Below are 27,736 nucleotides of genomic sequence, written 5' to 3' on the forward strand. Positions count from 1 at the left end.
ACGTTCACATGAGGATAAATCAGATGTTGCGCGTGCTGTTAGCTTTCCTAAGGGCTCGAAGGAAAGAAAAAAACAGTTAGATTATATTCGTAACAAAGGAAACTTTGCTCACAATGCATTTGTTATGCAGTCAGGAAAAGGAGAATTAGTGCCATTTAAACGGCCTCCTAACGAGACACAAGGAAATGACTTTATGCATTGTGCACATTGTCAAGGACTTTTCCTTCGCAAAGTTCTGTGGCGACACATGCGTATTTGTCAATTCAAACCTGGATCAAATGCCCCTAAACCAGGAAAGAACCGTGTTCAATCTTTATGTGTATACACAGGGCCCGTACCAGCAGCCACAAGTGAACAGTTGTGGCAAATAGTTACTTCAATGAATCCTGATCCGATCTCACACATAATAAAAAATGACCCAGTAATTATTGAATTTGGGCAACATTTGTTAAATAAAAGCGGTACATCAGCAAAGAATAAAAATCATGTGCGAGAGAAGATGCGAGAATTGGGAAGGTTGGTTCAGGGTGCCAGGAGAGTGACCACCTTGAAAAACATGGAAGATTTCATTAATCCAGAAAAGTACATGGAGACTGTTACAGCTGTCAAGTTTACATGTGGGCATGAAAATGAATTAGGCAGGTTTTTGGTTCCATCACTCGCAAACAAACTAGGACACTCCTTAGTTAAAGTAAGCAAACTCCTAAAAGCCAAGGGTTTAATCTCAAACAATGAAAAGCTTGTAACGGAGGCCACCAACTTTGAAGCTGTCCATAAGGAAAAGTGGCACGAGTTGATCTCAGCTGCAGCATTAAGGAACATCAGGGAAGCAAAGTGGAATGTGCCCAGTGTCATGCCCTTCACCAAAGATGTCCAAAAACTGCATGCATATCTCACTCAAGAACACGATAAATGGTACACATTCCTCTCTGAGACTCCATCGGCAAAGGTCTGGAATGAGCTGACAAAGGTGTGTCTTGTCCAGCTCATTCTTTTCAACCGGCGCAGAGAGGGAGAGGTGGCATGCATGCCCCTATCTGCATTTCTTTCGAGAGACACCTCTGATCCACATGATGATTTGGACTGGGCACTCTCTGAGTTGGAAAAAAAACTCTGCAGACACTTCACCAGGATTGTTATCAGAGGAAAGCGTGGACGTCCAGTGCCCATTCTTCTCACTCCCAAAATGCTGCGTGCCATAGAACTCCTTGTTTCACAGAGAGAAGCTTGTGGGGTTCTGAAAGATAATGAATACCTATTTGCACGACCAGGGGCCATGACACACTTCCGAGGATCGGATTGTTTCCGTTCGTTTGCACAGCAATGTGGTGCTGCATGTCCCAGGTCACTGACATCGACCAAGCTGAGAAAGCATGCCGCAACCTTGTCAACAGTGCTAAACATGACAAACACAGAAATGGACCAATTGGCCAATTTTCTCGGCCATGACATTAGAGTCCACAGAGAGTATTATCGGCTGCCTGAGAAGACTTTGCAACTTGCCAAAGTCAGCAAACTCCTTGTGGCTCTCGAACAGGGTAGAATGGCTGAATTCAGTGGGAAAAGTCTGGATGAAGTTGAGATTGACCCAGATGGTATGTCTTTTTATTTCTGTATTTGCCATCCCTTCCTCTTTGAGTAAAAAAAAGTAAATTGCAGTTTGCATGACTTCTACAGAAAAACTTCTGGACAGTGATGATGACACCATGCATACAGGACACCTAAATGATGATGGTACAGTAGGTCTGGGTTGTTGGGTTAAATACTATTTTTATTATATTTTAAAGAAACACTATCTTTTTTCCTGTTTTTAGTATGTCTTATTTTTGTGGGAGGGTTTTTGTTTTATGACCCAGATTATAAAATTTCAGGACTGTAAATGAGTTTTAGCACTTGGAATTTAGCTGGAAAATATTTATTTTTACTCTTGAAGTGGCTTGTGGACATGTTTATCTTATTCTATTATACCTGTGTAGGTGGTTAAGTACACATTTACCCTAATTTATTGCCAAAATACTATAAAACTCTGAAAAAGGTTACTTTCCATAGGACTACTAACAGAGGAGACACATCCCCCTCCTGAGAGGATTGAAACACCATTGCTATCACGAGAGGGACACTCATCTTCTTCATCGGGTGATGAGATGTCATCAGCAGTCGGTGCTGAGAAACCTTCCTCAAAAGGTTTTTTTTATTTTTTTGTAATTTGGACTAAAATCAATAACTCTTTTAATATATAAATATTACTAGTACGAGTAATTAAGACAGGAAATAACATCTTTACAGTACTTTTAATAAGCAACCAATAACCAACTACGGTATATTTAATATTAAAATTAAAATCTAAGACCAATAATTTATTTATGACAAACACAGACATGCATTCAGAAACTTATTGTTACTGCAAAAGTTTTTAACACTTTCTAAATCGTAAGATAAATAGAAATAATAATTCGGCTTTAGTTATCTTTGAGTGCAACGGCTTTAGTTATCTCTGAGTGTAAACACAATTTTTCTATTAAAAAAAAACTTCTTTCGGAGGACATTTAGAAGAAATAGAGGACAGACCAAAGAAGAGATAAAAAAACAAATAAGAGGTGCAAAACTCCATCTGTTGATTGTGAGATGCCATCAGGTGTCATTGTTAAGAAACCTTCTAAAAGTTGATTTTAAAACAGATTTTGTGTTGAAGTTAGAAATAAATTCAGCAGCTATTCTAAAAATATGAACATTTCAAATATTTCTAATGAGAGAAGACAAAATCAACTTTTAATAAAACTAAATATATTCATGAAATGTATGAATGTAAAAATGTATTTGAGTGGAACACATCAATGCATGAGGATATGTACATAATTATTTGTACTATATGTGCAATATGTTCTATTTTCCATAGGAGCAGACCAAGATGAAACAATGAGTGATGACATACCACACAAGAGACCCAAAACACATAGGAGGCACGAACCCCCATCATTAGATGGGGTCCGTGCAAGGGCCAGTGCTAAGAAGTCCTCCGCTGAAGGTAAACACTTAGAAATCAAGCTGTTTTTAATCAAATATATTCATTGTATTGTAATCAAAGTATTGTAATAGTGGGAACACCGATATGAAATTTTGCATTGAAAATTAAATACTACTCTTTTGAGATCTCACAATCTCACAAATATGTGTGTCGTGAGCAGTGTTGTTAATAACGGCGTTACAATATAACGGCGTTACTAACGGCGTTATTTTTTTCAGAAGTGGGTAATCTAATTAATTACTTTTCTCATCTTGGCAACGCCATTACCGTTACTGAGGACGGAAAGGCATGCGTTACTATGCGTTATTATATTGGTCGAAAAGTCTGAGGGAGACGGACTCACCGAGACGACAGAGCAGAGCAAGAGTGGGGAGGAGGCAAGAAAGTTGTGACGCCGAGCAAACGCGATGCTAGGTAGCTCCAATAATACCTGTTGTAAATGGGCCGATAGCGTACAAACTACGCCCGCATGTTATGGTAGATATGGTAGACATATGGTAGATATCACATGTACTGTATATAGATATAACTAGATGCAAAATGATAGACACGGCACTAGATGCGTTAGTAAACAGCCGCCATCTTAAAGCAGTAGACCTTTTATTACGGCTCTGTTGTAGAGAACCTTCCTAGCGAACCTAAGTAACTTTTTATCTAAAATACTTCTAAATCAGTAAAATCTTGACTTGAATCTATCTTTAAATGATGACACAGTTTTAAAACTTTCATATGTTGAAAGTAGAGAGAAGGGAACTAATGCAATAATGGGAGCAATTTTAACAACTTTTAACAGTTGATTCAGGGTAAAGGGTAAATTAGGGTAAAGAATTGGGCTCGGGCCAATTGTACCAAAAACCTTCACAAAAAACTTTACATAGTGTGGCCAATGTTTTTTTTTGTTTTTTTTTAGGAAAAAAAAAAGTAATTATCACCAATTACTTTGCCGTGTAATGTCTTACATTCAGGTAATTGAGTTACTAACGCAATGACTTTTTGGGAGAAGTAATTTGTAACTATAATTAATTACTTTTTTTCAGTAAGATTAACAACACTGGCCGTGAGAAAGATAGACTTATCCAACATTGTACGTCCTCTAAAGTCATCAGGGAAGATGACTCTCATCCATTTATTGTACAGCAGAAAACAGAGGCATATTTTACTGTCAATGTAAATTATCGATGGCTGTCAGGGTTAATAGACACTCAATTCCTTAAATATATTTTTTAATCATTTATTGACCCTTGAATTTCAAGTGGCTTTAAGTGGCTATGTGTTGTTGAATATTTGTAATTAATTCATAAATGTCAAAAAATGAAGTGTTCACATTTTGAAGTAATTTCTTCCGAATATGTCATAGTAGGATATAACAACAGAGGCTTTGCTCTCTGAACAGTAGAACTGCCTGCAGAGTCATCATTTTTATAGAAAACTCGGAAGTTGCAGGGACCTGTGATACTGCAGCAGGGAAGACCTGGTTGAGTTGATACAAAAAGGAAAATTTCCTGGGAGATCTGGCACATTTTTGGCTCTGTTGTTCTTTCTATGAATGCATGACACTTTTACACGTAATGGTACACAAGACTATTTAGTCTTTCAAATAACCTAGTCTGGTGGTAGTTTTACCTATTGGCATAATAGGTGGTGTCCCAGGGAGCAAGCTACAGTATATAATGTAACTTCACAGCATTACAATAATGTTTGTCTTTATAGGTGGCATTAGACATGATTTCAATCACAAACTTCTTTATTCTTCCAATCACAACCCCCCCCCCCCCCCCCCTCCCTAAACTTCAAGGCAAAACCACGCAGAAGAAGAAATGTCCCTGGCAGAAGAAGGAGGTGCAGGCGGTGGAAAGGCACATGACAAAGTTCATAACATCTTTCATTGTGCCAGGTAAACTGGACTGTGAAAAGTGTTTAAGGGCTGAACCAGAAGCCCTGAAGAACCGGGACTGGCGGAATCTCAAATTTTACATTTACAACCGCATTTCAGCATCTAAAAGGAAATTGCAATGTAAATAGATTTTTGTTATCAACACTCTGGTAAGTTTTTCACACACAACACTGGTTTGATGGGGTTTTTTTTGTTTTGTTTTTGGTTTTTCATTTGTTCTTTTTTTTGTTATTCTAAAGACGACAGTGTTATGTTTGTGTGCCATTTGACCTCACCAAAGGCAATTTGTTGTTGTTTGTTGTTGTTGTTCCATTAAATGTAACATGTTTTCATAAAATTTATTTCAGTGTGAAATATATTCGTGTTGGCAGATGAAACTAATATTAAATGGCCTCTATTTCAATATTCAGTCACTGACTGTCAGGTTATGGTTTAATACAGATGCTTACTACTGTATGTCAATACAACTGGTAAAATGTCCCCATTAATCAAGTTCAATTTGTGGGGACCAAGTGTGAAATATGTAAATTACTTTGCATATTATTTAAATGAGGTCCCCAAAAAGAATGTATAATCGTTTTTTTTATAGGTCCCCAGAATGCATGGTGAAAATCATCACTTCATCATTTCTGATATTTGAAGGCGTGTATAAGTTCACATGGCCAAACTGGTTATACCTGATTTTTTTCAGCTCTGTAAACCATTTAGAAAGGGTGGTCCCCACAAATGATGCTTTCATAATTTTAGATTTTTGGTCCCCAGAAAACATATAAACCCGTATAGGTGGGTGGGTGTGTGTGTGTGTGTGTGTGGGTGGGTGGGGGGGGTTCACACCTGAGTATCAGTCGGCCAAACTATGAAAAAATGTTTGCTTTATTGACTGAAAAAATGGTAAATATATGTATATCGTAATAACAATGCTTCATTAGATATTATATCTACAAGCACTGTGCTACACAGTTTCCGCCCACTGCTCCTCAGGGATGCAAAAAAAACAAATTTCATTGTGCATCGAACATACAGTTTCACAAATAAAGTATATTCACCTTGTAGTTAGCGAACATGATCACAAGATCACCAAAGTAAAATCGGAGATGCTGACTTAAATTGTTGCGAATTGCAGGCTATGTTACATTAATCTCAGCAAACACAGTGGTGGCATGGTGCCATGCTGAAGGCCCCCACTTGCGGCCATCGCTTTCCATGACAGAGTGATAATGTCACCAGTGTCCAGGTGAGCGAAAAACGGCAGCCTGCATGATCCTCAGTTGGCTGTTTTAATTGGCTAAAAGAAAGTAATTTGAGAGCAGTGCAGAGGGCACGAGGGGGTAAATGATGGGACAGAAGGTCACTGCTTCTCTTTTACTCTGCTGCGCGACATCCACCGACGCCCTCAGCATGTGCTACGGTTAATATGGAGATCTATTATGCACCAGCCTTTCGCCATCTGCTCACACACTGAGAAGCTGCACGGCGAACCTTGTTATTGAATAACAAAGACGAAATTTGTTTTCTTGCACTATACAGCTATCTATGACTTGAGCAGGGTCTTTTGAATCATGTGGATCATAAGATACTCTGATGTTATGAATAGATAGAAAATGATGTAACCGCATTAAAAGATCTCAAAGGTTTTACTTGATGTCGTTCTCTGCATTCTTGCAGGGTAAAGAGAACAAACAAAACACAAATACACTGCTTCATTACCCAGCACATACTCGCATGTGCGTTATTCATGTACTGGCATTCTCCCTCACTCTAAAAACACGCCTGCTGTACAATCAAAATTGTCCATCGGGGTGAACATTAGTAGGAAATGTTTGTGTATATGTGCCCTGAAATTGACCGTTAACTGGGTAAGGCTTCCACTTATTTGCAATCATGAAACGAGAATCGGAATAGAAAATTGATAGATTATTGAGTCCCATGAGAGTGCAGAATATAGGAAGAACTCTTAGTGTGATGCAGAGTAATCTTTGTTCAAGTAAAATACAGTACAGTGATCCCTCGCTAATTTGCGTTTCAAACTTCGCACACTCAGTCGATCGCAGATTTTTTTTTCTCCAATTAATTAAATAAATAAATAAATGCAGTATTTTATAGAGCTGTCCCGATTCGATCACGTAGTGTCTCACTCTCTTCCTTCTGCTTTTCTTTGTCAGGCAGTGCACTGGAGTTGCTTAAAGTTCACGATGATTGACAGTAGGGGTGTGACAAAATATCGAAATGATGATATATCATGATACTTTGTATCCCAAAAGGTTATCGATATGTGCCTGCCAAGAATCGAGATATCGTTTTAAAAAGGTGTCACTGTCTAAATTTTTTTTTTAAAGGGAACCAACAAGTTGCGACCAAAATCTTCCACCATATTAGTGTCTCAGTTAACTCTAAGGGGCAGTTTACATGGTGACTCTGCGACACGATGACGCAATGACTGTGTTATGGAGTGGCCTCGCGTGCATATGGTGTCGGTGAAGACGGAAGGCAAAGACGAAAAATTCTGAATCCTGCCTCCAAAGTGGATGAATTCGATTGCGGGGGATTGAGGGGGGCTTGCTCTGCATGTATATCAAAGGCTCCCGCGGCGCGAGACTGCGCCGATAACTTCAGCACTCGTACACGTCACATTGGGCGTGCGCAGCGGTGTTACTAAACATTAAAAACAGGAAATATGGCGGACGGTCGGCTTTAATTTACTGTTTTAATAATATTTCTAAATTAAATATGTTGAATGTTTCCATTTTTGTGCCTTTTTGAACAAAAGAAAAGTGCCACTGCTTTAAGTGGGCGGGCATATTTTTTTCCGGGCTGAGGAACTTTAGTGAGGTCAAAGTGCATCATTCGCTGTCGCCTTGTAAATCTGCAGTGCCCCCTAGGGCCTGGCATGAATACTACATCATTTTCCTGCGGAATTGCGACATTGTTCGAATGGAGACGGGCCCATATAAATACAAATTTGAAATTTTTCGTATTGTCAGGGAGTCACCATGTAAACGGCCCCTAAGGCTGCATTGACGATGCTCGACGCCCAATCCATTTAGGCTGAGAACAGTTCAGTAGACGTTCAATGGATTTGAAGTGGGAGGGATGGCAGCATTCGTTCATTCGCTGCCACCCTCCCGGTTCAAATGGATTGGACGTCTACTAGTGCTGAACTCATTCTAATTCTTGAAGCTTGTTTTTGTGTTTATTTGTTGTTGATAGAATATTCTAGAATGATTTCCTGACCAATGTATCGATAAACGTTGTATCGCCATATTGTGAGATCATCCTTATCGTGAGCTTCCCAATCCTAATTGACAGACGTTACGGTTTGATCTTGCCAGAGACGCATATAAGCCGAAACTTCAAATCGCTGCATACGTCAATCATCCTTTAACTTATTAAACAGTTGCTGTGGCAACTCATTGTGTGTAAGTGAGCAGCTTGAGCGGATTTGAGTGGACTCACTAATTGAAGCATTTTCCTACTTTATTCTTGTTTAAAAATAATTCTGGGGGACAATAACATGTTTAAAACTAAATTTTATTATTAAATTTGAAGTGCTTAAAAAACATGTATTAAAATATATATGATGGAAAACACAGACAAGACTGAAAACCAGTTTCTGCTCTTGCACTGCTCTTTAAAAGAAACTACATTATTTTAAGCCAAAACAACTGTTGTGTTTGATAGAAAAATATGTCTATATGCTGCCATAACAGATTCACGGTGCATTAAGCCACCGAACTATTTTTAATTTGCCCGTTTTACCCCGGAAACCCACGTTTACAGACGTCACGCAACCGTTTTTGTTTCAACCCAGCCATGAAAACAAGATAAGTAATTATATTTATAATTCAAGATGTCTGTAGTTTTTAGCTTATAATCATTAAATGATGTCTAATATTTCGTTTAATAAGAAAAACGACTTTAAAAAATTATTCACTAGTATCTTTTAAACTTTTAAACAAATGACATCACAATGAAAAAAATGGCGTCTGTAAAAAAGTCACGGATATCTACCTCATAACTATCGCTAAATTGTATTTTTTTGTAGCTGTCACATTTTCCCCGATATGTTAGATGATAAATCGATCCATACAAAGAAAAACTGAAGAAAAGAAAAAAAACGTTGAAAAAGAATATCTTGACCGCTCCTAGATGTCTGTGATTTCTGCATCGCGACCCTTGTTATATTACCATGTTTCACCCATAAAATTCCCCAAAAATCCAGTTGTGGCCATTCTCAGCTGTGTCTTGACACCCAGTGATACATGCGACATGGAGTTTTTGGATCAAAACAAGGTAAGTACGCGATAATATCTCATTAAAATCATGGCGTCTGTAATTCTGCTCTTGCGTGCTCTCACCTCCAGATAGGGTTTTGCTGTTTAATTTTTTTTTTTTTTTTAATGCCCTCCTGTTAAAAAAAATTCTTCCCCCAGAAAATTGAGATTTTAAGCTTTCCAATGATGTATCACACATGCATATCGGACAATTTTGAAAGTTGGCCAAATTGGGGGTCTCAGAGCGGAACTTCAAGTCGCCTGAGTGTTTTCTGCCATATCCAGTGGTACTTCGACATACCAGCACTTCGCTGTTTCTACATCCGACAATTTATGACATTGTTTTTCCTGCAAGATGGACGCATAGCGGATTTTCCCGTGAGAGAAATCAACATGGCTTCCAAGAGGGATAGTGCAGGTTGTGAGAAAAGGTGACGCTTACCAGTGAAATGAAGATGAAAAATATGAGCATGGTGTGTGCATCCGTGAAGTGGCTCAACAATACGACCGTTGAATGTCTACCATCTCGACAGTCCTCCTCTGACCTCCGTTCGCCAGTCTTTATAAGTTAAGGTGTCAATTATTATTGTGGTAACATTGCCAAAGAAATCGCCAACTCCGTCAGGTTTTTAATCATTTATTTCAGAACTTGTGCAACACAACATGCCTACTGTCCGTCGAAGTTGACGCCAAGTCGCCAACAACAACAAAACATTAAGAGAGAAAGTAAAATCTCTATCGCACTCTCTATCTCACTGTCACGTCAGACATGAGGTGCGTTCAGGTACAGCACGCAAAACACATGCGCCACATTAGAACCAAATTCGTTACATTATTCCAGGAATTATTATTATTATTATTATACTGCATTATTATTCTGATTTGTATTTATATAATGTATTGTTGTAATGTTTTGCTATGTGTATTTGCCATTTGTAATAGTACCAGCACTATTTATTAAGGATTTAGTGTAGGTTTTCAGGCTGTGGAACACATTAATGGAATTATCATGTATTGTTATGGGAAAATCCTCTTCGATATATGACAATTTCGCATTACAAACAAGGTCCTGGAACAAATAAACTTCGTATGTAGAGGTACCACTCTATACATAAAAGTTTTTTTTTAATTATACTCTGGGGTGAAAGTGGGCCAGAACGGTCAGGAACGCAGTTCCGGTATAAGATTCAAGGCCGGAACGCAGTTCCGGTATAAGATTCAGGGCCGGAATGCAGTTCCGGTATAAGATTCAGAGCCGGAATGCTGTTGCGGTACACGGAGCTTTGATTCCAAAAATATGACGGCAACCGTCCATACGCTATGTAAAAAAAAAAAAAAAAATGCTAAGCTGCCACATATGCATCTCTCCAAGGAGAAAACAATCTACCAACATCAGATTTACATACACAAGTGTTAACAACAAGCATAGTAAAGTACTTGTGTAGCGTAATCCGTTCCCACCTATATTTATTATTTATTTTATTCCATGGACAGCATGGAGGTTTCCCCAGCTGCTGCAGTTATCTGAGTCTGACGATGGTGAGTCACGTCAATGTCCGAATGCACGCAGCAAAGCAAAACGGCTGGACTCATTTATCCGTTCAATTGGCTGACATACCGACATGTGATTAGCAGAGATAGTTAGCTTTGATTGGTTCAAGTGTGCATGTTTTCTGGAACAGCAAAAAAAAAAAAAAATGGTTGTTGAATTGATGTGACAAAAAAGGGCAATGCAACATAAAATGGATCAAATCTTGAAAAGCAAGGAAAGAGTTGAGGCGGCTTATTTATCATATTTAGTTTTATTTGCTTTGATGGGGAGGTTCAGAACATCTTAGCTGTCAGTGTGCACTTTGGACTTATATTTGTTCATTTATATTAGGCTTCTTATTAATATCCTTATGATTTAAAAAAAAGTCAATGTTTGCGCGATCTTCAAAACATATTCCGTTTCACTCTGCATAATATGTCATTTGTACTTATTTTCCTGAATGTATGTTACTTATAGCTTATTTAAAAAATATATATAATAAATAAATAAGTAAATGTTTACATTAATTTCAATTTTAATACACATCCTATGTTCTTAAGTAGTTAAAATTGAGATTTGGCATTCAATATGTGAGGAAAAGAGGGAAAATAAAAATTAGGAGATGGAGGTTGGGGTTATAGACCCTACTCACCAACGTCACAGAATGACGTGTCGCTGTATCCGGCCGCCATATTGTCCGTCATTGTTTATTCGTATTCTCAACGGTTTCAATTTGTCGTGCAATTTATAGTGCAATTCATTGAAGCCCCGGTGCTTTCAGACGCTGTAAACTCATTGGATGCGTTGCATAAAAGGCGTTATGTGGAAAAGCTTCAGTCTATCCATTCGCCAGATCCATATTTGATGCCTAAATCGATATTTTTCGACCAGCTGTCTTCGCCCTCTCTGCCTGACATCTGCTACCCTGATATCTACAACTATCTTGTCCACACAAAATCAGCCTATTCTCACGAAAGTTTGAAAAACTTTAAGAGCAGCATTCTAAGCAACATTACCCCGTGTGACCCTTTACTTCCAATTTTCTAAAATGGCGACAATCAATCAAAAAAAAAGTTGACTGCGATGGCCGACGCTTCAAGGATAGGTGGATATTGGAAAATTTCTTCAATAAAACACGCAACAACTGTGTCTGCCTCATTTGCAAAGAGACAGTCGCTGTTTTCAAAGAGTTCGATGTGACGCGATAATGATATTACCGAACAAGACACACTGACATGTACGACAACATTACAGGGAAGATACGCAGCGAGAAATTATAGCAACCTGAAGCTAGTTTAATTTCACAGCAGCAGTATTCCGCAAGAGCCTGAGTGTCGAAAGAGAACGCCACAAAGACGAGACTGTTGAAATTATGAATTAAAAAAAAAAAATAAAGCAAATGTGACACACAGAAGGGCTTGCTAAAATTTGTTTAAATATATTGTTCTATGTAAATCAGCCAAGGTAGCCCCCCGCATTTTTACCACACCAAATCTGGCCCCCTTTGCAAAAGGTTTGGACACACCTGTTTAACTGATGATCCGTGGACGAGGCCAGCTTCTTTCACTTGTTACCAGCTAAATATTATTCAAAATGTAATGATGGTGGAAGGAATAAGCATCTTGAATTTGAAACTATGTTGTCGGCGATTAGCCTCGCAATGACCTTAATTGTGGTTGTCAGCCCAAAACTCTCTAAATATATATTAAATGCATCTTACCAGATATAAAATGACTACTACATAACCTGTGGTAATTGTTTGGAGCCCAGTTTTCTCGTCGAATTGCAGCAGTCCATCTCGCTCTCCTCTCCGGGTCTCTCGGAATACGGTAGAACTTCAAGTCTCTCCGTCTATCTTCTCTGTTATTGCAACCAACCGCCACACACGGCTTCACCATTTTGATTATTAATGTTAACGAGCAGAAAAACATGCCATAATAGGAGGAATTTACGTAGCGGTAATGCGTCAACACGACGAGTTGACGGACAATAAGGCGCGGAGGCGTGGTTGTGACGTCATGTGAGTAGGGTGTATTGCTGTTTTTGTATGTGTTGTAGAAATAACTGCCAAAACAGTTTTCTTTGCATTTCAGTAGTTTTAAGAGTTTTGCCAAAAAAAAAACAAAAAAAATGTAATTAATTAAAAAAATGAAAGAAGAAAGAAAAATAAATAAATAAACAAAATTTCTGGCTCCGTGGCGACCTTTATGTCGGGGAGTTCCAGCAAGAAATTCTAGCCACTTTCACCACTGATTATACTTCGGGGAAAAAAGTGAAAAAAACAATGCTAAATGTGAATAAATACATTGAACATACACATCAACAACAAAAAAATGGTGGGCGCTACTTTGCAATTTTTCGCTTATCGCGGCGGGTTCTGGTCCCCATTAACCACCAAAAACAAGGGATAAATGTTTTGGGAAAAAATCTTTTGGATTGGATATCATAATTATTGTGCAATTGGTCATAATATTGTGGCTAAACAATGTATTTTACAACACAACACATTTCACAATCACAACAATCTACTGCACCATCTCCCAAAACTTTTTCCACCATATGTTGAAAACATCCCTAATCTTAGGGGCACATGTCCTACACATGTCGAATCAATTATTCAATCAGCAATGTGTAAAATGATTTGTGTGTCCAAGGACACAGTTGTACAAAACATGTGGACATAGGTCTGCCGAGAAAATTTAGCCACACCTGCCAAGACAATATTTCATTAACGCTTGTACAGTAAATCTGCCTCCAGTGTGGCATGTGCAAGTGTTCAAGCGTGTTTAGTTTGTCTTCGTTTGAGTGCACCATGCAAAAGATGCACCTGTGTTAAACAAACAACTCCAACCCATCCACCCATGTGCTCTCTTCCGGGTAAGACTGAGGCATGGATCAGGTGATACAGACCGCCCAGGGGATCATTGGGATCATTTCTGGATGTGGCCCCGGAAAAATTTGCATCAAGTTAAGGAACGCTTCGCTTCCTCAGCAAAGCCATTCACACATCTGAGGTGCAAGGGAGCATGGTGCTCACAACCCCCTGCAGGAGAAATTTCGCGTTATCAGTCTGACTGGGGACACCGCCATCAATCTCTCCTGTCCACCGTGCCCAGCATCAAATCAGTTCAGGGTAACGCATCTGTGTTGATGACATGTAGACAAGATAAGCAATCTACTATCAAATGTTGCCGTATTTCAATATGTTAGGTATTTATCTTTGTGCACGCTTCCTTTTCAGTGGTCAATGGATGCACCAAAAAGTGGGATGTCACATTTTCTTTTCCGCAACCAAGTGCATACTTATCAGTATAACAAATAAAACACCTCTAACGCATTATTGTTCAAAATTGCATTAATAATCACAAAACTTGAGTCTTTTCCACTAATTGAAAATCATGGATTCACTGAGTCTTCTGTTTTCGTCATGTCATCATTTAACAATGATGGTGAAACTAGTCCCTCATCCGACTCCCATGTGGCTCCCAATTAGTGACAGAACCTTTGTCCAAAACTCAAGGCTAGGTTGATAGTAGGGGTGTGCCATCTTAGGCACCCCACGATAGGGCTGGGCGATATGGCCTTAAGTACGTATCACGATAAATTGAGCAAATTTACCTCGATAACGATAAATGACGATAAATTCGCCCAAGCGGACTGTTATATAATTTGAAAATTTGAATCAATGCATGGAATACAAATGAACCGTTTGTCGTTAAAATATATTTACCAGCTTTCAATTTAACAATTGTACATGCAGTCTAAACATTAAGTATTTAAAAAAAAAAAAAAAAACTCGTAAACAATACGTATTTTAGTGTGAACATTTATAACAGCTTGTATGACTTGAAAAATGTACAACATTATAAAAATCAATATGACGACTGTGCAAACATGTCATTCTTACACAAATGACTTGCAGCTTTAACAGTACACTTACAGACAGACAACAGACAACAGACAACTTATTGGTAATGGCTGCTGTGACATAATTATTCAACACACGTGTTTACGTGAAGGTTTCCGGTTTTTTTTTTCCCAGAACATTTTTCAATACATGCACCCCCCCACACAGACACAACCAGATTAAAGCTGTATTGCTCTGATGCCAATGAAACATTTAGAAGATTTTATGATGGCAGAATAAAGCCAACACATACAGAAAAATAGCTGTGGCCATTAAACTGTCATATTATATATAGGCTTCACTGTTGGATTATACTTTATGCTGAGTGCTTTACCATCATAAAAGCTTACAGAGTAATGACACAGAGATACCAAATAATGCGCCATAATGATTGCTACATGAAGTCCGTGCCCAGTCCACTCATTAATTTCAGCCGTTTCGACAAGGTTAATGCCGCTATCCCATCACGTTCATTTGTACCGTTAGCCGCTAGTTTTAGCCTGTGGCTTGGCTACCAGAAGAAAGCACTGAAAGCATCCTCTCCTGAAATCGTGAGAACCAGTGAAGACAGCGGGTGAAAGGCCATCTGGAACCTGCCAGGAGTTTACTTAATGCCGGGTGAAAGTTTGGCGAAGCTAACTTAAGCCCGATTCCATCCCGTTTACTTGTAGCGTTAGCCGCTAGCAATAGCCTACCAGGCTTCTGTTTGTTTGGCTTCCTGAAAACTATGTGACTCCATACGTAAGCACACTGTCTGCTTTCTTAAAGGGGAATGAACATAGCCGAACAACACAGAGTCAAAGCAGGATGAAAAGACTATATTTTCTTGTTTTATTAAATTACTGGATTTACCGACATGGTCAAAATTACGTCGGTCATCATGAAGAATTTCGGTAACGGTAAATTTTCGGTTTACCGCCCTGCTCTACCCCACGATTCGATTCAATTAAGATTCAGTGTGTTACGATTCGATTTTTGGAAGATGATCACGGTTATCGCCATTATCACGATTATTGATGCATTGTACATTACTGATTAATAAAGTACCCAAAGAAATTTATGTCCATTATTTATTTAAAATATCCTTATGATTCAACAGGAACGATGGAAACATGCCCAGACAACAAAAAGCTGCCCTTAAACTGCTTTTTCATTTATAATAAAGTGCGAAAACATTAACCATTTTTAAAGGGAGTACTTATTTCTCTCAACAATACAATAAAATTTACACTGGTGGAATGAATTCCACATTTTCTGGACACAAACAAAGTGTCTTTAGAAATAAGACTTCTTTTAATCAATATACTTTGTTTTCACAGTGTTACCTCCCTTGTGTAACTCTTGGAGTGACAGGTGGTAATCACAACTGCTCTTGATCAATTTTAACTTGTGGCGTTTATTGCCGAGCACACAAAAAAGTTTGGCAGCCTCCAAAATCGCCACACACACTCATTACAGCGCACACACTTTCTTCTCTCTCTGCCCGCCCACGCGCACACACGCCTAGCGGCTCCCAGGCAGCACTTGTAACAACAGATTTCTGTACTATTTCGCATGTTTGTAGTGTTATCGCTGTACTTAATCATGGTTTTACACGTTCTGTATAAGAAATGCATGTTAGCGAATTAGCTAATTAGCTTAGCGCTCAGCGCTATCTATTAACATCTCAAAAACAACAACGATAAAGGCTAAACAGTACAAGAGGGATCATGTACTCACCTCTTATATGGGCACACAGGTCTTAGCAACACACTCAGGACATTTTTCTATTGAAATGCCTTAAAACTACTGCTGGACATCTGAAAGACAAGGAGCAACGAACGATCTCTCTTCCCTTCTCGCTCAAAAAAATAACTTGCGCACAAAAGCGCGACCGTCGCTTTTGTGACTGCCTGTCTCTCATACAGGAATTTATTTTCCAATCTTTTAAAAAGGTGTAAATCTCTCTCCCAGTAACTGGGAGCATCCATCATAACGTGCGTGCGTCCGTTAACGGTGTCCGGGCGGCAGACGTGTCTTGAATTTCGTTCTGCTACGAGTGGCTGTCATAAAGTTATGAAGGAAAAATCATTGTTTTTTAACCTTTATGAAGTCAAGTTTCGAATCGCGATGCATGTAATAATCGATTTTTTGGAACTCCTCTAGTTGATAGGTGTTACTTCAGTTAGTTAACCACTTTCCTCAAAACTGAAACTACTCTAGCTGTTTGCTCAAACAACCCCCCACCCCAACTCCTTTATCCTACCAAAAACCTGACCTCAAAAGTACTACAGTACAGTATCATATTATTGAAAACAAGATCAATCAGTAACAATATTAGCCTCTGTCAGACCCAAATATCTGTATTTGGTCATGTAAATGCTGTATATGTGAATCTGAGTTTCTTCAAAAATAAATGAACCAGTATCCACCTTTCCGATTCGATACAACATTTTTCCACTATAGTATTTTGCAATTTTTTTAGTATTGTAAATCTAAAATTTGGTCTTGAGACCACATTTCAATGGTTTTTGTCTCTTCTCAATCTCGACTACCCAAAGTTGTGCTCTTTTCTTTGTCTCCATAACTTCTGGTCTAACATACAGTAAGTCTCGGTCTCAGATAGTGTGGTCTTGATCACAACACTAGTAATTTTCTGAGTAATATATTGCTTTGCACTTTGCACTTTCCTGAGATAACAAGCCAAATAAACGACAAATAGCTTTCATACTTTTTATTGTAAGATTTGTAGGTTACCTAATGGTCTAAAAGGGTAAGGTGCTTGATATTGAAGAGTGCCTATTTAAATGTAACTGCAGTGTGACTCTGCTGAAAGCTATGCTACAATCAGGTTGTATGGAATCAACAAGTTTTGCTTAAAACTGCACACCCTATTAATTTTAGTAAACAGACTCCTTTATATAAGGAGCAAACAATTTTCATCATTGAATTTCAGTGAATGGCTGTTTAACCATTCAGGGTGATTTGTATATTCCCTCGAAACTTACCAAAAAAGCATGCACAGGTTTTATAAAAGCTATCTAAAAACAATTTTAAAAAACTGTATGAGAAGAACAACACTTGAACTCCAGCAGCCATTCAGCCTCATTGACGTATTGAAAATACTACAGGAAGGGCTGAAAGTGATTCACCCAGCTTTTACTATCAGTTAGTTGAGGAACTGATCCAAAGATACTTTTACAAATCACAATGAGATTTTGCGCCGAGCTGCAAAAAGCCCCCTGCGAGCTCACCTGCAGTCACACTTTCTCCCTCTTGAGTGCCGCACAGGAGATAAAAGATGGTCATAATGTTTGCCATAAAATGCTTGAATCTCAATAAAGCTTATTCAGAATCGTAACAACTTGTATTTTTATTTCAGACTTGAAGACATGAAAAGTCTTGTTTTGACTGCCATAAAATCTCAGACAGATGACATTTTGCTTCGAACTGGAAGTTTTTTGTGGTAATGGAACTGTTTGCGTCACCAAGAATAGAAGTGGTAGAGTCCCATTCATTCATCTATCATTACATTACATCATTCTCCAAAACATACATACACAACATTTTATCTTAGCTAAAGATATGTTTTCCTTTTACTATTTGAGTCATGACTGAACTGTTACCCCAGAATATTATTACCAACTTACTCTTTCCTCTGTATAAAATAACATACTAAAATCAACACTTGGCTTCAGGACTAAATTATCTAATTGAGTCAAAATCCTGACTTTCATGGTTATAAAAATAACAGGAAGTGCAAAATTCAGTGCGGTGTCCCATGCAGCCTTGTGTTTTGCTACAGTGTTATGACTTGCGAGTAACAAAGTTAAAACTGCTGCAGACACAAATATAGCCATCTTAGTGATGTCACAATCCTGCATTCACAAATGATAACTATGGCGGGATCTTAAATTGAAGCATAATCGCTCACAATTTAAACCATGAACTTTCAGTCAGGCTACCTTCCCTCATCACACTTTTATTATTATCTACAGGGGTGAAAGTGGGCCAGAACGGTCAGGAACACAGTTCCGGTATAAGATTCAGGGCCAGAACGCAGTTCCGGTACAAGATTCAGGGCCAGAATGTTGTTCCGGTACATGGTGATTTGATTCTGAAAATATGATGGCAACTTTCAAAATGCTATGTAAAAAAACATAATTTTTTTTTTTTTAAATGCTAAGCTGCCACACATGCATTTCATCTCCAAGAAGAAAACAATATACCAACATCAGATTTACATACACAAGTGTTAACAACAAGCATAATAAAGTGCTTGTATAGCGTAATCCGTTTCCACCAATATTTACTAGTATTACTTATTTTATTCCACGAACGGCATGGAGGTTTCCCCAGCTGCTGCAATTATCTGAGTCTGACGATGATGAGTCACGTCAATGTGCAAATACACGCAGCAAAGCAAAACGCTTGGACTCATTCATTCGTTCAACTGGCTGTCATACTGACATGTGATCAGCAGAGATAGTTAGCTCTGATTGGTTCAAATGTGCATGTTTTCTGGAACAGCAAAAAAAAAAAAAAAAAGAAGGTTGTTGAATTGATGCGACAAAAAAAGGGCAATGCAACATAAAATGGATCAGATCTTTAAGAGCAACGAAAGACTTGAGGAGGCTTATTTATCATATTTAGTTTTATTTGCTCTGATGGGGAGGTTCATAACATCTTAGCTGTCAATGTGCACTTTGTACTTAAATTTGTTCATTTATGTTAGGGGTTTTATTCATTTCCTTATGATTTACAAAAGTCAATGTTTGCATGATCTTCAAAATATTTTCCATTTCACTCTGCATAATATAAGTCATTTGTACTTATTTTTCTGAATGTATGTTACTTATATTTTTGTTATTTCAAAAAAATAATAAAAAAAAGTAAATGTTTACATTAACTTCAATTTTAATATACATCCTATATTCTTAAGTAGTTAAAATTGGGATTTGGCATTTAGTATGTGAGGAAATGAGGGAAAATAAAAATTAGGAACTGGAGGATGGGGTTATCGCTGTTTTTGTTTTCTTTTATTTTGCAAATCACTGAAAAAGTAGTTTTGAATGAAAATCAGTTTTGGTATGTGTTATGGAAATAACTGTGCTAAAACACTTTTCTTTGCATTTCAGTAGTTTAAGAGGTTTGACACCCCCCCCCCCAAAAAAAAATGTAAGAAAAAAATAAATTGATGAATTAAAAAAAAATCTGGCTCCGTGGCGACCTTCGTGTCGGGGAGTTCCGGCATGAAATTCTAGCCACTTTCACCCCTCATTATCTATCGAAGTTGAAAGAAAGTATAAGGCAGAAAACAATCAGGTGACTTGAAGTTCCGCTCTAAGACCCCCAATTTAGCCAACTTTCAAAATTGTCCGATATGCTTGTGTGATACATCATTGGAAAGCTTAAAATCTCCATTTTCTAGGGGAAGAAAAAATTTGAACAAGAGGGCATTTAAAAAAAAATAATGTTTTTTAAACAGCAAAACCCTATCTGGAGGTGAGAGCACGCGAGAGCAGAATTACAGACACTATGACTTTAACGAGATATTATCGCATACTTAGCTTGTTTCGATCCAAAAACTCAATGTAGCATCTATCAGTGAGTGACAAGACGCAGCTGTGAATGGCCACAGCTGGATTTTTGGGGGATTTTATGGGTGAAACATGGTAATATACTGTACCAAGGGTCGCGATGCAGAAATCGCAGACAGCAAGGAGTGGTCAAGATTTTCTTTTTCATAAATTTACCCTTTTAAACTTTTTTTCCCAATTTTTTTGGGTTTTGATCGATTATTTATCATCTAACATATCGGAGAAAATGCGACGGTAACAAAAAAAAAAAAAAAAATTAAGCGATTCTTATGAGGTAGACTTTTTTACAGACGTCATTTTTGTCATTGTGACATGATTTGTTTAAAAGTTTAAAATATGTGAATAATTTTTTAAAGTAGTTTTTTTTTTTTAACGAAATATGAGACATCAATTAATGATTCTAAGCTAAAACCGACAGATATTTTGAATAATAAATATAATTAATTACCTTCGTTTAATGGCTAGGTTTAAGCAAAAGCGGTTGCGCACGTCTGTAAACGTGGGTTTTCAGGGTAAAACGGAAAAATGAAAAATAGTTTCAGGGCTTAATGCACCATGAATTCGCTATGGCAGCATATAGACATATTGTTCTATCAAACACAACAGTTGTTTTGGCTTAAAATTCAGCAGTTTCTTTTAAAGAGGAGTGCAAGAGCAGAAACTGCTTTTTCAGTCTTGTCTGTTTTCCGCCATAACTTTTTCATAACCCTAAGCTACTAGTATACATCTATACAATGCAGAAAATCTCAATAATTTTGTTTTATCAGTTTTGTGAAATGTATTGTCACCCATTCATTTTTTTTTTTTTTTTATAGTTCCCCTCTTTAATATTTAAGATCATCAAAGTTAACTATCACACAAAGATAACCTAAGTAAACAGAAAATGCAGGTTTTTGAATTGTGGTTTTATTTGTATATAAATAATACTATACATATTGAATCAAATTGAATAACAAAAAGTAGCACAACAAAGAAGTGCAAAAGAGGAAGAAAGAGGTGAGAACCTCCAGTTGACACCTGGTTTGATGATCGGATGTGTGGAGGATGGTTCAGTGTATGAAAGGCACTTTGTCCAATTAGAAGTGTGCAACAAAATTCCACCTGGCCCTGACAGAGATGAAGTGGCTCTTCAGACATGAGGCACTGCGCCAGCAAAGAGCGTGCAAACACCGCAAGTGGAGCTAGCAGAAATTAATGAGCATCACAAGCAGCGAATGTTGTAACAGTAACACAACACGAAAGAACACTTTTACACAACGGTGTTACAAACTTCACTGTCTGACAATCGCAGAATGAAGTGAAACTTTTCTTCTCGAATCACCTTTTCTTCACGGAGCCCATTTGAAGCTTCAAACTTTATTAGAACTTGAAAGCAAGTGCAATAATACTGCATTTGTAACAGAGATTGTCAAGCGCTTGATATGTTCACAGTGCACCACACGAGCGACGTCTGCCAGATACGCCACTATCGGCATCACCCCAAGGCCTTCGTCGTCTCTTTTCTGCATGCCTATTTCTGTCTGTCACGTAAAAATAGGCTTTTAACAACCCCCGCGCGCAGTTAATTATTGACTCTTAAGTACTGCATTAGTCAGATAAAGCTGCAAATAGCGATTGATCACATGGAGGATATTTGTCAGTGAGAAGAAGAGGGGCTGGTGACTCCTTCTTTCAATCACTGTCAGAAAGCAGCATGGCGACATCACGTCACTGATGGAGCGCCATGCTGCCGCCGCGACGCCTTCTGGGTGGCCCTCCTAAAGCGATCAATCGGCAAACACAAGCTCAGTCCAAATCACATAACATCTCATGTGACTTATTCATATTCAAAGCAAGCTTGTAAAATTAACAAAAGGAACTGATTTGTGTTTTGACAGCAATTGCAAAACAGCCAACCAAAGTTGTCAAGGGTTCCAAATGAGAAAAAGTGAAGGGCAATATAATTAATAGAGATGTAACGTAACAGTAAATTATAAAACAAACAAAATGTTTTCTTCCAGAATAGTTCAATCCAAACAAGTCAAATTTAATAATTAAAATGTTTCATAATTCTACTTGAATAGGACTTATGCACACATAATTAACACCTAAGAGTTGGTATTGTTTAACTAACCGCATTAGTCAGTTCTGTGCTGCAAAAAAACAGTGACCAACCTCACCAGATTTTAATCAAAGCTGAAAATAGTAGCTGATTGTAATCGGCACTCAAAAGTCACCAGGGGTGTTTGAAGAGCCCGTCAAGCCTCCGAGTGGAGCTAATTCGATTAAGTGGCGCCAGTACCTGGAGGGGACGGATCCGTATCGCTTCCCTTTTTTATTTATGAGATTAAGTCGCGCTTGTTATTCCAATATAAGTCATCAAGCCAAGAGAAATGACACTGATTTTTTCATGTTGCTTTATCTCCCAAAGTTTTTTTGTTTATTGGGGGTGATTAATAAAGTTTGTTCATGAATAGCATCGAATTCGATATATTGAAAATGACAATGGCTAAGAGCATGGGTGAGAATTTCAACATTACATACAGAGAGATTTACGTTTGAGTGTGAAGTAAAAATATTAAATGAATACCGTATTGGCCCGAATATAAGACGGCCCTGATTAAAAGACGACCCCCTCTTTTTCAAGACTCAAGTTAGAAAAAAGACTTTTTGAACACCAAATTAATTTTTATACAGAAAATAATTACAGTACACCCGAAACAAATGAGTATAACAATATATTTGAGAGAAAAAGCATGTTATTTTGCCTCATTCAAATCTTAATATTTGAACATTTAAATATGTAAACTAAAGTGCACTCACATTCGTAAATGAATGGCTTCTGGTTTTTGAAATGTAAATAAACCAATCTATTGTGATGAAACAACAAAATTGTAATAACTGCATTAACCATTAAAGTGAAGTCTAACTGTAACTGTAGTCTTGAAACAAATCTGAATGAGGAAAAACATTGCAATTAAATAGTGCAAACTGCTTAAACTTGAGAGTAGCTGAGATCTGTCATGACAGAACATCGCTTCAATGATATCTGGCGCCATCTAGCGTCGTGAATGGGGAGCGTAGCTGAGATCTGTCATGACAGAACATCGCTTCAATGATATCTGGCGCCATCTAGCGTCATGAATGGGTATGATGTCTAGACCGCGAATATAAGACGACCCCCTCTTTTTCAGTCTTATTTCAATGCAAAAAACACCGTCTTATATTCGGGCCAGTACGGTAAAATAAAAAATAAAAATATAGTAAAAATTAAATCTTTGATTAAAAGAATAATTCATCTACTTGTCTTTCATAAGACTGCAATGAATGTATAATTTGAGTTAATGTAAAAGACATGCTAAATATTCTTCTGCCCTTCACCAACACATGCACAATAAACAGCATTTGAGATCACAACAACGATGTTGATGGGAACTAGCTAGATCAAGGGTGGGCAAACTTGTCCTCAAGGGCTACAGTGGATCCTGGTCTTTGTGACAAGTGATCCAGCACAGGCAGGTTAACAATTGAGGGGCCTCGCGGAAACAAGAAGCACCTGACTGCAATCAACTGATTGCACTTGTAAAACACCAGATTGGTGAAAAAGTATCCTCTTCACGGGTTGAAAACAAAAACCCGCACCCACTGTGGCCTAGGTATGTGCCGATTACCGGCTTTAAGGTATACTGTGGAATGAAAACGTCAAGGTTTCATAACCGCAAAACTTTTCTGTCATACCGTCCGTAAGTGGTGGTAAAACGTGTTTTTTTTGTCTCTGGCAATTGTCTGTGTTGAGAAAGACAGTGTGGGTATAATGTAAATATAATACGAGTCATACACACATGCTGTTTATGGAAAATAATTCTTTTTTTTTTTTTTTTTTTTTTTTTTTCGGATGGTAACAAAGTTGAGCTGTGGCTGTGGGTTTAGGCTCACCTTTAGGACTGCATTTATTTTAATTTTAACATTTTTTTTTTCATGTATTTTAACTTAACATTATACTTATATTCCAAATTGCTCATATGGTTTGAAAAAAAATCCTGTTCAACGGACCAGTTTTTGTCAGTTTTTTTTTTTTAAACCCAGATATCTCAAAGTATCATACAGTATTTTAGAGCTGTAATTGCAATACTGTGATACCGTGAAACTGTGATATTTTGGCTTAAAGTTCGTACGACAGGAGGAAAAAAAGTCTTAAATAGCATTATTATGTAAATTAGAATCATATTTTGAGACGATTCAACTATACACAACAATTTATTTAGCAAAGCGCAGATGACGAGAAGTCTTTTGATCTGCCGGTTAGCCACGCCTACTATTATAGGGCTCTAGCGTCCCCAACATGGATGATGTCAGCGGGAGAATGGGCTCATCGGTTTTAATATTCAGCCCATTGAGGGGGAATTATTTAGAACAAGGAAAACGAGACGAAGAGAGCCGCAAAATGTCATTGTTTCAGTCTCTCTACTCCAATATTTTTACAGGATATTCTTTTCATCCAAGTATTTTTCCACAATAGCTAAATAAATGGCATGGTCATGACAAATAACAGTCTTGTGCTAAATGGAATATGAAATAATAAAAATGCATTTATTCAGGGCGACATGGCAAAATTACTCCATAATGGTCAAAACTGTCTACTTCACCTTTACTGTCGCACCTCCCGAACGATATTTTATGCCACTTAAGTCGGGCTTATGTCATTTCCCTTCACAGCTTCGGAGAATGTAAACAAACCAAGAGGCGTGATAGCCGACATGCTAACCTGAACAGAGTGATTTTTCAAAGTCTTCGAAGAGGAAAATCACACATAACTAGCCCGGATCATTTCACATGACGCCTGGGTTGTCGATTGTCTTCACAGATCGGCAACCTGCCCGACGAACAAGTAAGTGCTCGTCGTTCCCCTGCTGAGAGCAGAGGGCTCGTTTGTGGGAAGCAGCTGGACAATGACCGCCGGACAAACCGGCCGACGTCGGTGGGTGTGTAACTGCCAAATGGTTAACACGAATATGGCAAAAATAATGCTTTACTACACGGCAAAGTAATAAACAGCAAGAGACTCATAGGGCACATGAAGAGGGCAATAACCCGAGTATCGTGCTTTCCGGGGGGGGGGGGGGGGGGGTGCGACAAGCCATCGGCCGAGGGGACAAGGAGCATGTCAGCCACAAAATGCAAGCCCATCGTTCCACAGTAGTAGGACTTGTTTTGGCCAATATCCACTGGTGAATGGGAACTTTTTGAAACCACAAAAAAGCTCACAATGCCTCTCCCTCGTACAGCAAGATTTTTCTGCAGCCGTTTGGATGGCGTGATGCGAAAAATAAACGAATTAATCCGCAAAATCAGCTGAATCCTTAGTCCTTCTCCTATAACAGTTAGTACTGCTGTATAGTGAAGAGGACTCCTTCTCCCGAACACGTCACAGCGCCCCCCTCCTCAATGCAAGACCGAAGCTGGAAGTCAGTCATTTTTGTAGCGCGGGATTAAAAAAATTGAATAAATATGTTGATGGCTTCTTCACACATCCAAGTGGTCCATTTCATTCAGGAGCATAAAATCCCCCGTGTATTATGAAGTAAACATACTTTTTCGTGTCACAGGCACTTTAAGGTTATCATACCGTCAGAATATCATACAGGCACATGCCTATTGCGGCCTTTTGTGGAATAGAGTGCCCACTCCTGAGCTAGATGAAAACATGTTCAACAGGCTTCTGAGATTTGAGATGACTGTTAACAACATTGAAGCTTCCTGTTGTGAAATCCGCACACATTGAGTCTTTTGCCATGTGTAAGTGTTTTGCAGCATCGATGAAAATAGTAAAGATTCTGTGTTTTTTTTTTCTTCCTCCTCGAGTAGGCATACACTCACAACAGCATGAAGCCCACATGACTCGACGCACATGACATGATGCAGAACATGTGTGTGTAGTGTGATGTGGTTCAAAGACATGATGGCTGCTGGTCATATGTCCCAAGCGAGCGCTGGAGCTTGACAAGCCTGCCTACCTGCTAGGGAGCTCTTCACATAGTGGAAGATATGAAAGGCTGGGCTCTGGATGTGACATAAGACTCACTTTGAATGAGCCTTTACATCCCTCTCAGCACCCTTTTTTTAACACAGGCCCCTTCTGAGGGGCCTACGTTGTGTCAGAAGGACGCAGAGCAAAACCGAGCCAAGTGCCACCAGCGCCCAGGTCACAGTGTACAACATTAAATTTAGACGCCTTTAACATCCTCCAATAATGCATCTGGAGTATTTCCGGTCATTACTAACTTGCATACCAACTTCTGTAAATGGGCCATAGATCTGAGCCGTCATTCACCACAGGAGATTTCCCTTCAAATCTGGTGTCTATCACCAGTCAAAAGTTACTCGCCAGCCCCAGTTTGAAGCCACTGGTGATTCAAACTCCAAAATAAACTGTCCCACATTACAACAACTTTTACATCTGGAATAGAGTAAGTTTGATGTGGTGTATATAAACTTTCATTGAGACACAACGGCAAATGAAATGCGTAATTTATCCTATAAAATCACAGATCATGACAAAAATGCAACAACACCATAATATTTTTGCTTCCTATTATAAAAGAAACTGTCATGAATTGAATAAACTATTAGACAAAGCAAACTAAAGAAAGTTTGTTGAAATATACCGTAATTATATGAAAGATTCTTAAGTTTCTATCATTAGCCCAGTTATCACCTACCTGTGGGTCTCAACAACAAAAAAAACAAATTCCAACAAATATATTACAACTGATGAGTAAAACTTGTAGATATGATCAAAAATACATTTGATCGTGTGCTGCTGAAATTCAGCCAATTTGATTTCCCATAATGCGCCTCAGCTTTATTTGTTACAGTCAGTCACAACAATGCAAAGAAAAGCGTCCCCCATTCGTAAACGTTCAACTGCCTATAAATCTTTACTAAACCTCAACTTTACTTCAATAAATCATTTTAAGGTTTTTATTACAAACAGAGTTCACTCAGCAAAACCAATAAATGCAGTAGGACTGCAATATTGTTGTATTTGCGGGTCATTAATTTGTCATTTCCTGTCTTACGTTTCCTGCGCCGTGTAAACGTCTTGTAATATGTCAGTTTAAATTAACTGTGACATCCACAACACTTAAAATAAGTATCCATACTGATTAAAAGCATATGGGCTCAAGAAAGTCATATTATGGATTCCAAAAAACTTTAAAGCTAGGGACTGGGATTTTTCAACTTCGGTGTGAACTGGCAATGGGTTTCCTTTTTGGGTGGGAGGTGAAACACGGCATTAGTGTGTAGGACCCATTTTAAATCGACAAATGCAATAACCAGTCTTTTCCATCATGCTTTGGTGGATTAAGTATTTATTAGGGCTGTCAAAATCATCGCGTTAACTGGCGGTAATTAATTTTTTAAATTAATCACGTTAAAATATTTGACGCATTTAACGCACATGCCCCGCTCAAACAGATAACAATGACAGCACAGTGTCATGTGGACTTTTTACTTGTGTTTTTTTTGTGTTTTGTCGCCCTCTGCTT

General features: G+C 38.3%; 1 protein-coding gene across 1 annotated transcript in view; it reads right to left on the reverse strand.

The window, feature by feature from the left end:
- Window positions 1-27,736, reverse strand: part of roraa (RAR-related orphan receptor A, paralog a) — a 436,248-nt gene that overhangs the window by 393,075 nt on the left and 15,437 nt on the right. The window lies entirely within an intron of this gene.

Source organism: Corythoichthys intestinalis, chromosome 5 (genome assembly GCF_030265065.1).
Source record: "Corythoichthys intestinalis isolate RoL2023-P3 chromosome 5, ASM3026506v1, whole genome shotgun sequence".
Lineage (NCBI taxonomy): Eukaryota > Metazoa > Chordata > Actinopteri > Syngnathiformes > Syngnathidae > Corythoichthys > Corythoichthys intestinalis.